General features: G+C 34.4%; 1 long non-coding RNA gene and 1 other non-coding gene across 2 annotated transcripts; both read right to left on the bottom strand.

The window, feature by feature from the left end:
* Positions 1-247: 247 nt before the first annotated feature.
* Positions 248-318, bottom strand: TRNAG-CCC (transfer RNA glycine (anticodon CCC)). The gene has a single exon. It is a non-coding gene; the product is annotated as a tRNA-Gly (tRNA).
* An 8,289-nt stretch (positions 319-8,607) lies between these two features.
* LOC114720403 (uncharacterized) lies at positions 8,608-9,388 on the bottom strand. Its single transcript, XR_003737971.1, has 2 exons — positions 9,303-9,388; positions 8,608-9,043 (listed from the first exon to the last, which is right to left on the bottom strand). It is a non-coding gene; the product is annotated as an uncharacterized LOC114720403 (long non-coding RNA).
* Between the last annotated feature and the right edge of the window lie 6,830 nt (positions 9,389-16,218).

Genomic DNA, 16,218 nt, shown 5'->3' with positions numbered 1-16,218 from the left:
GGAAAGATGGAAGCTTGTCCCTGCATAAGATTGTCGGTGTTGATCTTAATTTTCGTTTCATATACAAAAGAACTTTAAAGCTGGCAGGATTTTTTCAGGGCAGGTTTACTAGCCCGACGTCAGACTTTTGAAAATTGATGTCAATCCCCCTATTTATAAAATGAGAAATTCTTGGAGGAACCACATGTGCCACGTAAATCATGGTCGTCGAATACAAAAATAACAAATGCAGCTAATATAGCAGCATTGCGCATCCGGGGAATCGAACCCCGGTCAGTACCGTGGGAGGGTACTATGATACCACTACACCAGATGCGCGGTTTTGAAGGGCAAGGCAGGCTTTAATGAGGCTAGCTCTTACAGATTGAGATTGTGGGCCAAGTGCTATTTATTAAGATATATAATTATTTCAAATAAAATTGATACCGACAGAGAAAGCGGCTCATCTGGTGTAGCGGCATTCGATTCCCCGGGTGCGCAGGGTCCGTGTTTCATTTTACTTCCCACCCACTGTCCCTTTTTAATCACAATTTATCCTGTAAATGTAATACTACAAATTCTATTTGTTTTCCCCCTTGACCTTTTTCTCACACTTTTGTTAACTTCTCGGCCTCTCCAAATTAAATTGATCCTCATTTTTTGAATTTTAAACATATAGCTGTATCTCTAGCATGAGATATTTCATTCGAAACTTAACCTAGCATATGTGATTCAAGTTATAATTACTCGAAATCCAATGTAACTTCATATATTGTTAGGTGATTTGCTATTCAAAAAAAAAAAAAACCAATAGAAAGTGAAAGTAGAAAAATTGCGTAGTCTTTAAGTCATTAATAAGCAACCATGTTATCCCATTATTCACAATGCCTTCTCTTTTTACGTTTTTTTCCCTGGGAGGAAAAGCGAGTCAAGTAAAAAGGAACAAAAGAGTAAAGATAAATGATGTGGTGGGCTACGCTATATGACCTCTTTGTCTTTCGGTAAGTTTCAAAGCAATTTCTCAGGGCACTGATTTGTCTTGGTTTACTTGAGCACTACTTCTGGAATCATAATTCATAAGTCATCAATTGGCGTATTAAAGAAATACGCGTACAGTATTGAGTAAACATGTTATTTCTCCAGTTTAATTTCCTCTTTTTTTTAAAAAAAAAAAACACTTTTCCGTGTGCCAAACATTACCTGATGAACATTGTAGTGCTTTTTTGGGGAGACGAGGGGGGCATCCTTTTCGCTTTCTTAGGAGTCACGCTTCATTAATTTGTCCAATTTCCATGATACCAAACACGGCATTGAAGTAACCCTTTGTCCTTGCTATACCTTATCTTTTTCGTTTTCATAATTCTCAAAGATAAAGGAAGTTAAACGGAAAAGGGAGGAGGTATTCTTGTGAATGTGATGCACTAATTGGCAATTGTTAACGCTGTTTATTCCTCTAGTCAAGGATATATATATTCCCCATTATACATACTTCACCTTTTGGTTCCCACTTCACTATTAGACATGTTTCCGAGAAAATGACTTGCCCTAACTAATGATAAATTCGTAGAACCTTAATTAATCTCGTTGTCTCTCATGATCTTAATGACATCCAAAGAAAAAGATCTTTCATTGGACTCCTTTGGTCTCAGTTAATTCCCATAAACACAATCTTAGTGTGTGTCTTTTGGGGTCTGCTTCACAGCTCTAATGCTAGCAGGTTCTCTTTGTCATTAGTCTCCCAAGTATTTCCAAAGCAATTTCAGGTCACTTGATTCAATGCCGGATTTAGTTTTAATCATGACGGGGTTTTGGTACCATAATTCCTGGAAACGAGAAAAGCGAAGAATTCTAACAGTACTGCTCAACAAAACCTAATCTTTATCTTGAAGTATTTTAGTACGTTACACAAAAGGCAATTAACTTTCCTGAGAGAACTATACAGTGTGCAGTACTTGAGAGAGAGAGAGAGAGAGAGAGAGAGAGAGATCTCCCTTTGTCTCAAAAAAGGTTGCAGGATACAAATTTCAAGTTTCATGGTCATGTGATCCTAAATGGTGCATTGGCTACTTATAGTAAAAAAAAAAATTGACTATATTTCCTTTTGCTGCTGAAAGCTGGAGAATAGCTATCTCATATGGTGGTAAATTTGTTGTCCAGGTCTGGTTCTATACTGCACAATATATGAGAATCTTCAAGCTGCATATAGAACTGTGTCAAGCAGTAATGAGACCCTAACTAGTCTGAAATGCTAATAGACATGAAGAAAATTGGGTTGGCAGAAGGATTAAACATGTGTTCTGGAAAAATATCCCATGATATGTAGAGCATCATTAGTGTAAAGAGAAAGGCTTTTATGTGTAATAAACGAGTAAATAGATGGCCATGTTTGACGAATTTATACTCCTCCAGTTTTTAATATATGATCCAATTGTTGAGTTGGTTTTAATCCTAAATATAAGACCCATTTCTCATATTTATCAATTTTCTCTAAATTACTCCTATGGATACTCCATCAACTATAATCAAGTAGAAAAAAGAGATGGGGTATTAAAAAAGATGATTATGATATTTTAGAAAAAATGTGTCACATTTCTTATGACTAACTAATTTACATAACTTCCTTAATCGAATCAAATTAGTTAAATGAGTCTTATATTAAAAACTGGAGGAGTACCATAGTAACACAGAGATTAAGCAAAATATATGAGGAATTGTGTAACATTACCTTACATGACTTGCTTGTATCATGTGATCCAAACGGGCCAACATTGCGGGTGAATGGACGATTGTCTTTGAACATGACTGAATCATCTCAAACAATTACTTTGTTGATCTATGTTATATACAGATTTGATAGAGCTTTACATTGGCTGTCTAGGGCTAACACCACCCTCCTCCTTTATCCGGGCTTGGGACCGGCTATGAAACATAGGCGGAGTTTTGGTCACAGACCCTTTTATGACCTTAATGACCACAGAAAAGCCTTGGTCATTACGAAAAAACCCATTGCAAAAGAGAGAAACCCAGTCTTCTCAACTATTGCTGCAAGCCTTGGCTTTGAATGACTCAGGAAATACCCGGAGAGTGAAGCTGCAAAGGCAATAACCATCGCAGTTCCACAAAATGCACTTGTTTCTCTGAAGAATGACCCTGATGGAGAAGAAGACAGAGTCTGAAATAGAGTTAAAGCAGCCTGGAAGGTTAAGCTAATGAGTAGCTTCGAGGGGCTTGGGGAATTCTTGGAGTCAAATCTCGTCGTCTCTGTCTCAAAAGAACTCATATTCATATACAGAGGCAAAAGGTGGCCATTAGAATAATGGTTATGAGCTGATCTGAAGGGTCTCATTCTTGGTGATGGTGCTAGGATTGTCCAAGAATTACGAAGCATTCTGCAAAAGGAAAAGGAAGGCATGAAAAACCAGAGAAAGGAGGAGATCTTAGCTGCTTAAATGAAAATCTGAAACTATCTTCTGGTAGACAGATTTAGGTTGTGCAGTTTTCTACTCCACAACGAATATGATTATGAAAGGTCTATATATAAAGCCAATGCAAGGAGGGATGAGATTAATCAAGAAGACTTGATTGTTTGCTTGACTGACTTTTCTTTCCCTCTTACACAGGTTTGGTATCTGTCACACTTCCGAGAAACAGCCCAGCAATATTCCTTTTTAATTTCCTCTTTTTTTAAAAAAATATAGAAATGTTATTTTCACTTCAATTTAACTTCCATTTTCATTGCATAATCTCCATTAATATGACTACAATTTTTTCAAAAAAGTGGGATGCAAGTGTTAATGTAATTTTTTTAAGAAAAAAAGTGAAGGTACTCTACAAATTTTATATACACAAAGTACCCGTACTCTGTTTTAGGTTCTTCTCATCAATAAAATTTTTAATGAAGAACTTTTCTCCAATTTTTCTTAAAAAATGTTCAAGAGTTTTTTTTTTTTTTGGTTTTTCCCCTTGGGGGGAGAAAACCTTTGTCTTGCATACTACGCGTTTTCTTTCCAATTTCATTCACTTTTTAGAGAGAGGAAAAGGAAAAGGAAGGGATGTTCGTACATGACTATGAGGATCTAATTAATAATTAACTGAGTTTAGGGGAGCTTACGGATAACATGGGGAAAGCTCCAGCTAGCCCCACATGACCAAACTCCCTAGCAGAAAAGACTTAGGGTTTGTTTGAAGCTCTATTGAAAAAGTATTTCTAAGTAAATTTATATAAATCGAGACAAAATTCTCCTCGTATATTTATTTTGTATTCTGTAAATCACATTTAAAAAGCTACTTATAATTCATTCCAAATCAGCCTTTAGTTTTCACACAAAAACCCTATTGAACCCGAGAAAAACCCAGTCTTCTCTAGCTACAAGCCTTGGCTTAGAATGACTTAGAAAATACCCTGAGAGTGAAGCTGCAAAGGCAATAACTATGGCAGCTCCAAACAAAGGAAGAGGATGCTGGGATGACCCAGATGGAGGAAAAACACATAATAGTCTGAAACAGAGTTAGAGCAGGTTGAAAGGTCAAGTCGATGAATAGTTTCCAAAGACTTGGGGAATTCTTAAGTCAAATCTTAGTGTCTCTAGCTCAAAAGAACTCACATTCGCTTATATAGAGGCAGGAAGTGGTGGTTATTAGAATAATGGTTGTGAGCTGACATGAAGGATCTCCTTCTAGTGATGTAGTTACGTGAGAAAGGTGCTACAAATGTCCAAGAATTACGAATCATTCTCCAAAAGGAACAAGAAGGCATAGAAATGAAAGAGAGGAGATCTTACCTGCTCAGTAAAACTCTGCAACTATCTTTTGGTGCCAATAAATCTCGTTAGTGTGGTTTTTTTTTCCTTCTTCTATTTTTTAATTACTATCAGGTACCTTTTTATTGGAAATAATATTAACTGAGACACGATTAGATACTACGCATTACCCAGGCTTGGTCTCACATCAGCCATGTTTCACCATAATAAAATGTAATGGTTGTAAATTCCCTTAAATTAAATGGTACACAGGAACATTATCTTCTGTTGACCTCTTTTAGTCTCAATTTCCCACCATATAACTTTTCATATTACTTATTTTAGCCCTTTTATATTAGTTTAGAAAAGGCCGTACAAGTTTATAGAGGACCCTACAGCTTATATAGAATCTCACTTTTCCACATAGGTTAAAAACACAAAAAGAAAATAACAGACATGATATAAAAGTCCTTTTGTTTTTTGTTTTACGTAAAAAGGTTTAAATTTGATTACAAAAATGCAACTATTTAACGACATAAATGCCTGACGTAAGGGGGAAAAGCAATGGTGTATAAGGACAGTCTGAGAGTGTATTTCAGCCTATGAGAAAATTAGAGGGGTGGCTGGATTTAAAAAAATTTTAAAATGAGATTATAAAATTTTGACAAAGAAAATATATAAGATTAAAAAAATAAAACAACATTAGTTAAAAGTTTTTAACCCCATTTTGTTTTAAATTTTTCAGATTAAACTCATCAAAATTTTTTCTCCCATTTTTCCCCCTTCATTTCTCCCGTAACAAACGGATTAGGAATCTTCTTCCCAATTCCCAATCACCACCTTTAATTCCAAGCCAATTCAGCCCTGATACACATTATCAAACACTTCATGCACTTACATAAATGCTATCCTTTACTAAAATGATAATTTATCTATACGAAATGTCTCGGTTTTAAGAAAAGAAAATGTACCATAATTCCCTCTATCTAAAGCACACAAGGGTACTATTACTGATTTTAAAAAAAAAAAAAAGAGGAAGGTTCAATTACAAAAAACCGTCATGAAAATAAGCATGCAAGAGAACCAAAAAGAAGAATTTCACTAATCGCAACATAAATTTTGTATTAATTTGATCGAAACAATTCAAGCAAGAAATGCACAACCCAATCTTCATTGGATATGAATGGTCACGTCAGACCTTTTTTGTCTATGCGAGCAGACGGCATGTTGAGCCAGCCTTTAGTAACTCGAGGACTCAGTAAGGGCCAAACTATTCCGAATCAAGGATGCGAGACCTTTTTAGATGGCACCTCTGCTATTGAGATCTAACACTGCTAGACTTCTGATTCAGCTGAAACAATACTAGGTGATTCAAATGTTCCGTAGTTGCATTCTTGTTAGCTTGTTTAGTACATGACACAAAAACATAAAAACAATTAACTTGCCTCCCATAACTATATACTGCCTCCGGTCTTAATTATAAAAATCAGTTGACTAATTTGAAGAGATTAAAAAAATAAGTTAAGTTTAGTTATTTGTCCTAAATAGGTGTTGTCTTTCCTAAAATATCATTACTAATCAAATGTATTAACTAGAACTATAATTATTGGAAAGACTATCTCGAAAAAAATTGAATAAATATAAGAGACAAAATGAATTTGGGTCTTATATTTAGGATCAAAATAAAAATCAAACAGGATCTTATATTAAGGACCGGAGGTAGTATCTTGCTTCGTAGTTTAGACAGACGAAGATGTCTACCTTGTTCTCTCCCTCTTATTTCTGTGTGAACTAATGCAGAATATCTCTTTCTTAAAGAAAGTTATAGGATATACCATTTTCATAGGTTCATGGTTGTGTGAACCTAAATGTTGTATTGGAGACTTGTCTGAGCTGATTGTTTCCTTAAGATAATGCTTATCTCAGTAAAACATACAGCATTATCCAATCCAATTCAAACCAAATAAACTAAAAGATCTTCAGTGGTAACACTTGCCTGTAGTAGGAGAGAGTTAATTAGTCAGACTATGGGTCTGTTTGGGTGACTCTCAAAACCATGGTTTGTGAGGCAAAATCATGGTTTGGGTAGAATGTCACCCAAACAGCATCAATTTTGATTTTGGAATCCAAAACCATGGTTTCAGAAAAAGTGAATTCATTATGCTTCTGGCTCAAATTGGAGAGTATGATTGTGCCTGTCAGAGTAAATCTCAACAATAATATGACTTTAACATCCCCCAATTAATTTTTTATAAACATATTAATCTTATATCTTATAAATATATATACACATATTAATTATTCATTAATTATATTATCTTATGTATTATTAATTATGTTGGTAAAAAATATATTATTAATAATTTTATTCCTTCAAATTAAAATATATCATAAAATATATATTTTATGTAATTATCATATTAACTCATGTTTTTTTAGTAATTTATATATATAAAAAGTGTTTTTGATAACAACTATCCAAACACTCTAACTTCTTAGAATCATTTTTTCACAAAATCTATTCTTCACAAAATTTATTCTCTCCAAAATCTATTCTCCATAAACTATTCTCTAAATCATGATTTGGTTTCATCTAAACACCCCTTTATAACGGTGTCACAGCACGGTCCAGTTCTTCTTGCATATACCCAGAGCACAATTAAAAGGATCTCTATCAATTCCGGACAAAGAACAACAGATCCAATTCTACGTTACTTCTACTAGGAGGAGGAGATTCAAACAAAGCATACCTCAAAGCTCAAGCTGAAGAATAGGATTTCTTGCGCTGTGCACTACTTTGAGTTGCGTAATAAGCAGCATTGCAGTCGCCTCTAACCAAGTTGCTTCTAAATTGTGCTTCCCAGTGCTGAGTTACTTCTAACCAAGCATTAAATACCCAGTTACTTCTACAAGGGGGAGGAGATCCAATTCCACTTCCCATTGCCGATGCCGCTGAATTGTGCTTCCCATTGCCGAGTGACGTGATTGATCCCTCACAGCAGCCACTTTCTTCAAGTCACAAACCCTAACATTTCACGCACACCCAACAATTCGGTAAAACAGAGATGCAGCTCCGAGATTAGCTCTCACCAAGGAGAGGAGTGGCGCTCTCACTATGGAGAAACCCCAGGGGAGAAAAAGAGCTCAAATTAATTCAGTAAAGTTCCTATTTAACTTTACCTTTGGTCCCCACTTCATTGGACTTGTTCCCAAGAGGTATCATATTGAAAATGAAAAGTGCTAGGGAATGACATATTCGTATATTCTTATTTAATCCTATTGCCTCTCATAATTTCAATGAAGTCCAAAAAAAAGATCTTTGATCGAACTCCTTTTGGTCTCAATTACCCTCTACACAACTCAGTGAGTATCGGGGTCTGCTTCACAGTCATCACCTTTGATCCGAAGCAAATTCCATTTGATTATATATATATATATATATATATATATATATATATAGACGAACACCCAGCTCCAACAGTAATCTTAAGTAGAAAGAAGACATGCAAAACAAAGGAGATCACACCTACTTAATAAAACTGCGTAACTATCTTCTGCCATCAACCCTAGATAATGCACTTTTCTACATTATAGCGAAATGACCATGAAAATGTAAAGCCAAATGCATGCAGGTTCTCTTTATTTCCAAGAAATTGCAGATTACTTGATTAATTGCTTGACCTAGTTTTCATCATTGCACAGGTTTGGTACCATATAGCTTCGAGAAAAACAATAAATTCTAGAGGTAATACTCCACTCAAAGTGCAGTGTGAGGGGATAATACAGAGAAATCCACCTCTGGAGTGGACACATGAATAGTAACCCTTTTGACGTTCTCCATGATGCCCTCCAACATAAATTTTTGTATTAACACGATAGAAGCACAGAGTACATTACACAATATTCATAGTATATTAATAGGTACATCACACTTACTATGCTTTAGTACATGAAACAGTAGACAATTTACTTGCCTCCAATAACTATACCGTGTGTGGTAATTGAGAGAGAGAGAGGAAGATCTATCTCTTTATCTCTCGCTCTTGTTGCACCGTTCAGTAATGAAGGAAGATCTCTGTCTTCATTTTAAGATACCATCTTAATAGTTTCATGGTTGTGCAAAACCTAAATGGTGTGTTGGATACTTATAATGGTATAATGGTGTGTTGGATACTTGCACTGGTACGAATTGACTCCACCTTTTGCTACTGCAAGAATAGGTACTTCTGACCTTAGTCTGTGACATAGTGGTAAATGTGTTGTCGAGGTCTGGTTCTTCATGCAGAAGTTTGGTGTGTCTTCTGCAGGAGAGATGAACCGCCAAGCTGCAAACAGAACTTTGTCAAGAATGAGACACTGACTTGTTTGCAATTTTGAAATATTTGAAGTAAATGGGGTTGGGAAAAGGATTAAACATGTACTTGGGAAAAATTATCTTAGGAAATGTCCAGCACGTATGAAAGGAAGCTAAAATAGTAAGTACAGAAATAAACAAATGTTCATTTTACTTGAGTCTATACCACAGCAAGCAGAGATTGAGCAAAATATCTGATGAAATGTATGGCAATAGTTTACATGACTTACTTGTATTGTGTTTCATGTGATCCAAACCGAACTGAGGTTGCTGGTGAATGGTCCATTTCCGGAAAGCATCAAGCCATAAATAGACATATTGCCTCTAAGGCAAATTCAAGAAAGACCCTCATTTGGGCTATTTCTTTGGCTCAGGAAGCCATTTCTATGGACCTATAGAGCCATAGACCATTTATAGTCAGGTCACATAGACTCTAAAGACATATGTATCTACGGCTAATTTCTTACCGCATAGACCAATGGGTATGATTCAGAGAAGGTGTTCAGGTTAATGGGTATGATTCAGAGAAGGTGTTCAGGTGTAGAAATTCCAACGTACACTCAAAACTGTAGTGAATCTCACCACCTAAAACACCAAGTTTAGTGAGGTTTAATTTCTGGGTGTAGACGGTTTGTTACGTAAACACAGCCTGAGGTCTTATTCCTGGAGTTGCCGGATAAAAGGTTGTTGTCAGAGTAACGATGATAGGGATATATATATATAGGTCCTGTTTGGTAAAATGAGGGATAGGAAGTATGATTGTAATTGAAAAAAATATTAAAAGTCTTTAATATGAGTAATTATTTGTTAGGCAAACCCATGGAGGTAGAATTGAGAAATATCACTTCCCTGTCTATTTCTCAATCCCATATAGATAGATTTGCTTAATGTAACAAATAATCTCTCATACTAAATATTTTTTTAATAAATATTTTTAATCCTAATCTCAATCCCTATCCCTCATTTTCTATGCTTCATGCTAAACAATACCATAGAAGTTTGGGTAGACTGAGAAACGATGACAAAATATTTGGCAAGGTTTTCACCTATATTTTGTGCTGGTGGAATACCATTTCAAATAAATGATGATCCCTCATAGAAGTAGAAAGAACTGTGTAAGTTGGAGATGATACTGTAGGAAACACTAAATTGTGAAGGGAAAATAAATGGTCCTAGGACATGCCATCACACATAGAGATGGCTGTATAATGTAGAAGCCACAACATCTCATTTACCAAGTATAATGATACGTACCTGCCTAAAAATGGCAATAATCAATAGATCATTTTACTTAGTTCAGAGGTTTTGAAGCTCCTGCATTCTCGGAGGCTTTAGGCAAGACAAGACATGAGGAAGGCTAACATGGGGCAAGCCCCAGCTAGCCAACCTGTGACCCTCATGTTCAGACTCCCTGAAAGAAAAGCTTTAATCATCACAGAACAACCCATTGTGAAACAGAAATGCCCAGCTCTCTCAACTAAAGCTGCAAGCCTTGGCTTAGATTGACTAAGAAAATTCCCAGAGAGAAAAGCTGCAAAGGCAGCAACCATGACGACTCCAAACAGAGGAAGTAAATCTTGGGATGATCCTGATGGAGGAGGAAACATAATCTGAAACAGAGTTAGAGCAGCTTGAAAGTAGCCGAGGAATTGTTTCGAAAGGTTTGAGGAATTCCTGGAGTTAAATCTCGCTGCTTCTAGCTCAAAAGAGCTCACATTCATGTATAAAGGCAGGAGGTGCTCACTAGAATATTGGTTTTGAGCTGATGAGAAGGATCTCATTCTAGTGATGTAGCTAGGTGAGAAGGGTGGCATATTAGCGAAGTAGTTAACTTGGGATCGCGATCTTGATGGTGCCAGGATTGTCCAAGACTTACGAAACATTCTACAAAAGGAAACAGAAGGCATGAAAAACAGAGAAAGGAGATCAAACTCACACCTGCTTAGAGCAACTCAGCAACTATCTTCTGGTTATCATTTCTAGTTAGTGCAGTTTTCTACTCTATAACGAGGATGATAAGGAAGGATCTAGATAAAGCCAACTCAAGGAGGCACAAGAAATTGACCAAAAAGACCTGATTAATGGCGCCAAAATTACAGGAATATTATTGTTCATCTGTCTATTCTCACTCCACTCACCCTTTCCCCACAAAACCTCTCTCTTTCTCTTTGAACGCCATTGGCTCCATATGACACGACATCTCTTGCCGCGTTAAAGTAAATATACATACATGATTGTGAAATTCATTCAAATGTAATTGGTATATACAGTGTTTTATCTCACATTTAGCAATGCTTATTAAATGATAAATACTGAATAAATTATATGTACATTATTTAAATTTTATTAGAATTGTACAGATCTCTTTCTCTTTTTTCCTAAGAATATATAGAAATGTTAGTTTCACATTAGCTTTAATTTTATTAAAATAGTCACCATTAGCACACATTTATTTGTTAAAAAACTTGGATGGAAGCGTTAGAGTAGAATATTGGTTTTTTTTTTAATTCACTCTATTTTATTCCCTTGTTAAACAGAAATAATTCATAGTAATAAGTATACCGAAATTTTAAATAAATTAAAAATTATAATACCCTAATTTTAAGACAAATATATTGGATAACTTAATCTTGATTTCCAAATAATTATTATATCGACATAATTTGGTAATATCCAACGTCACATTCTATAAGATACGATACTAAAACTGTATCAAAACACACACACACACACACACACACACACAATTCTACCATTCATGTCATGTAATGAATAGTGCATGAGAAAGAAAGTGCTCGGAAATGTCCTTCTTGGCTATTAAGAATTACAGCAAACCCAGTGTCTTCGACTGGGGGAATGAGAATACCCCAGTTTGTCTGAGGATCTAGACCTCTTGTATTAAAAATCATGTTACCTTTCTACTATCAAAGAAAATGTATCATTTAATTAAGTAAAGACAATATCTGAGTCGTTGTTTATTTTATTTAACCATATCCATCATCCCTTTTAAACAGCTAGAATTAGATCCCACATTCCTTTATTTCTCAATACACCGTTTAGTTTAATGAATTAACCTTCATCATTATTAACTAAACCAGTGGCTGAGGTTTTGTTTTTACTTAATTAAAATTTGCATTTTCTTTGGTGGTAGAGAGGCAGCATGTATTTTGGTAGCAGAGCTTCAGAATCCACTGTTTCTCCTGTGTATGCTTTTTCTTTATCAATCTCACTGCTTATAAAGGAAAGGGGAAAAGGCAAAAGGGAAAGGTGGGGCAATCTTAAGACTTAGGCATTAGGGAAAAGGCAAAAGGGAAAGGTGGGGCAATCTTAAGACTTAGGCATTAAGTTGTAATTAACTACACTATCTATGGTCAAATCTCAAAGTCCCTAGAAAAAATTGCAAGTGAAAACCCTCAAATATATAAAATTACAAAATGAACATTTAAATTAATAAAATTGCTATTACATGTCGGACCTTAAATATAAATTATAAAATATTAGAAAAAGTAAAAAATGCCCTTCTGCTTCTTCTTTTTTTAAAAATCTCATTCTCTCCTCCCCCCCTCTCCTTCTCTTCCTCTCCTCTTCGTAAATGCATTTCTGTATGACTCAGCAGCAAGCATGATAAAAACAAGTGCATTGCATTGAGGTGCTACTGGAGTACTGCTATAATCAGTGCTGGGTTTCTTCATAAAGAAAAGAAAATAAAAGTAGTTTATATCAATTTCCTTCTGATTTACAGGAGGCGAGAAGGAAAAAAAAGAAGAAGAAGAAAATGGACGCGAATTGTGAAAAGCTCTTGTTGCGCTCCGTTTAGATTTGAGACCCACCTGTATAGATAATATATTGTGTTATAATAATTTATTTATAATTATAATATGATTCCTCAATTGAAGCTAGCCTCAAGGGCAACACAAAAAGGACAACTTAAGGGGCTAGGAAGTATGAATTGTGCATTTTTTATTTTAATTTTTGACATGGTTTAAATATAATTCGATAATTTGAATTTTATCAAGTTTAAGTTAATGTGAATAGTTTTCAACACTTACTATTTTTTAATACTATAAAAATAATGCCAATTTATGACAAAACTTAAGCTAATGTAAATATCTTTTCAATATTTATTATTTTCCATACTAGACTTATCATTGACAACTAAATTGTGAAAATAATATCAATTTCTTATAAAATTTAAGTTATTATGAATAGCAATTCAACACTTATTATTTCTCATATTAAATATGTCATTGGTAACTAAATTGTGAAAATAATGTCAACTTAAATTATTGCGAATAGCTATTCAACACTTGTTATTTTCTATATTAGATTTGTCATTGACAATTAAATTATGGAGATAATGTTAATTTTTGCTAAAACTTAGGTTATTGTGAATAGATTTTATTATTTTCTATCCTAGACTTGTCATTCACAACCACATTGGCAAAATAAACAAATTTTACACTCTTGCTAATGGTTGACTATAGTTTATAGAATAAGAATAGGCCTTCTCTTGAGGAACAATCCTATCCTTTTTTTTTCCCCCAATTCTTTGTTTCGTAAAAATAAGATCTTCTCAAGTTGTTGTTAATTTCTTTTAATATAATTCTCCCTTGCAATCCATCTGTTACTCACTTAATACACCTTCTCCCATTATGTCCCTCCAAAACCCACCATTCAAAGCTCCTAGACGAATCCCAAAACCAAATAAGAAAAGCTTCGTCACTTCTCTGATGGAAGCAGCCGCATTTCGTACTTCATGGTGGGAGATTCGGTCAGCGTGCTCTTGAAATGCTTGGCGTGGAGGAAGGGGTTCGGAGCAGACGACGTCGTTCAGGAGGACTTCGGGTTCAAAGAACTCCAAGGAGTTTTCGCCTACATGCAGGGGTATGATAAAGAAAGACACCCGGTTTGCCGACATGGTGATATATGCATGTGAGTATGCACTTGGAGTTTCTGGGAAGAGGATGAGATGGAAGAAAGAGAACCAAAAAAAAAAAAGGATAGTTTGGACTTTTCTTCAATATTTTATAATTCATATTTAAGGCCCAGTTTTTACAATAATTTTATTAATTCAAGTGTTTATTTTGTAATTTTATATATTCGAGAGTCTTTTTTGGTGATATTTTCAAGTCCTTCACTTAATCTCTAAGGCTCAGTTTCCCACTGCACAGTTCAGTGCCTACCTTCGGCTCTTCTTCCTAGTCATCATCACCTTCTTTGGTCTGACTCTTCCATTATTTAATTAACCATGCAAACGAAAGCCCAATTCTAACAATAATTTTAAGGTAAAAACAAATATAGGTGGTAATACAGGCCAATCTATAACGGGATTGGATGAACCACCAAGATGGGTTGGTCTGCCAACAATTATTTATCTTTTTTTTAAGAAAAAATTTTGATCTTTCAATATTTTTTCTTATTCAATATCCAACAAAATATAATGAGACTTTTATTTTTTTCTTGAAATATTTGATTGAAAGCACTAAATAAATTATATAGATATTTTTTAAAAAAATTTTAGATAGAATATTATATATAATTATAATAATACTTGAAAATAAAAAATAAATGCAAGTCAGCCTAAAGTTTAGTGGGCTAACCCCTGACACGTTGCGGGTCTGACGGTGCGGCTTAAAAAGATTTGTTTATTAACGAGTTGATTTTTAACCAACCATAACCTATTATTTTTTACCGGTTAACAGGGTTAAACCCGCTTATTACCAACTCTAAAAACAAAGTAGATACACTTACTTAATAAAACACTGTAACTATCTGCTGGTATAAACTCTAGTTGATGCAGTTTTCTACTTTCTAACCAAGCTAAGTGAGCATGAATGTTCTAGATAAAGTCACTTTGCAGATTACTTGATTATTTTCTTGAGTTGGCTTTCATCTTTATATTTCTACGAGAATTATGGCTGGCTAACGACAGTCCAGGAATCTCTTTTTAATATTCGGTTCACCATCCCTTTACACTTTTATTTATTCCTTGGAGACAAAGCAGCAACTGGAGGAAAGAGACCTAAAGTTGATGTTGTGGGATCCCATATTCGGTTTTTGAGTTCATCTTCGCCAAGTTTCAACTCCACTTAATTTACTGGAACACCTTAATTTGGTCCCCATCCAACGTGACATAGCATAACTAGCTAGGATTTAGTTACAAAAAGGGTCAAGACTTAAAAATATGAAGGTCACGTAAATTTTGAGAATCGCTATAAGACCTATATGACACTGAAAGACACAGAAACTAATTGATGATCAGAGGAAAAATTAAGATTGAAGCCATTAATATTGAAGTGACTAGCAGGCATCTATGTATTATTATAAATGTCTATAATTTTAATTTAATTTAATTATTATGTTACCTGTTCCGCAGCTGGTCTAATTAGTTAAATCATAAGAATCGTAATTAGCTGAATTTTCTGATTTGATATTCGACCCGACGTTTAAATATTAGGCTGAACCAACCAAAGGAAAAGAACCTGGCTGCCAATCTTTTTTCATAAATGATACTAGTAATACCATCCCTGATCCTTAATATAAAAGCTAGATGACTAATTTGAGTAGATTAAAAAAATTAGTTAAGCTAGTTATTTATAATAAATACTTGTTGTCTTTTCTAAAATACTTTTACTAATCAAGTGTCATTTGATGAAATATTTAACATGTGCAACTACTATAAAGATTATCTTAGAAAAAAATGAATAAATATGAAAGACAAAATGGATTAAAATCTTATATTTATAACCAAATTAAAAGTCAAACTAGCTTTTATATCAAAGACCAGGGTAGTATATATTAATATATATTGATTTTATTAATGCTTAGCGCTAATATTTTTAAAATTATTTTATAATATCAGATCAGGATACCGAGATATTAAATCAATAAGTCATGCATAATGATACGCTGGCAAAAAAAATGCATAATTGTATAAATATTTTAACAAATTAAAAAACATTTAAAACTGAATTTAAAAAAGAATGAAAGAGAATTACAGAAGATGAAGAGAGGGAACGAAAGCCTTGATGCTTCAAAGGCCAGCCCTTTAGTGGCCGAAATATTACTTTATCCCTCTTTTATTATAAGCAACAACTGTTAAAATTATGGGATTCAAAATGTTAATTAAATTTAGTTAAATATAAT

Source organism: Neltuma alba, unplaced genomic scaffold (genome assembly GCF_004799145.2).
Source record: "Neltuma alba isolate B1F8T4 unplaced genomic scaffold, ASM479914v2 tig00011982_pilon, whole genome shotgun sequence".
Classification (NCBI taxonomy): domain Eukaryota; kingdom Viridiplantae; phylum Streptophyta; class Magnoliopsida; order Fabales; family Fabaceae; genus Neltuma; species Neltuma alba.
The sequence above is the reverse complement of the archived record's forward strand: the minus strand, read 5'-3'. Positions and strand labels throughout refer to the sequence as shown.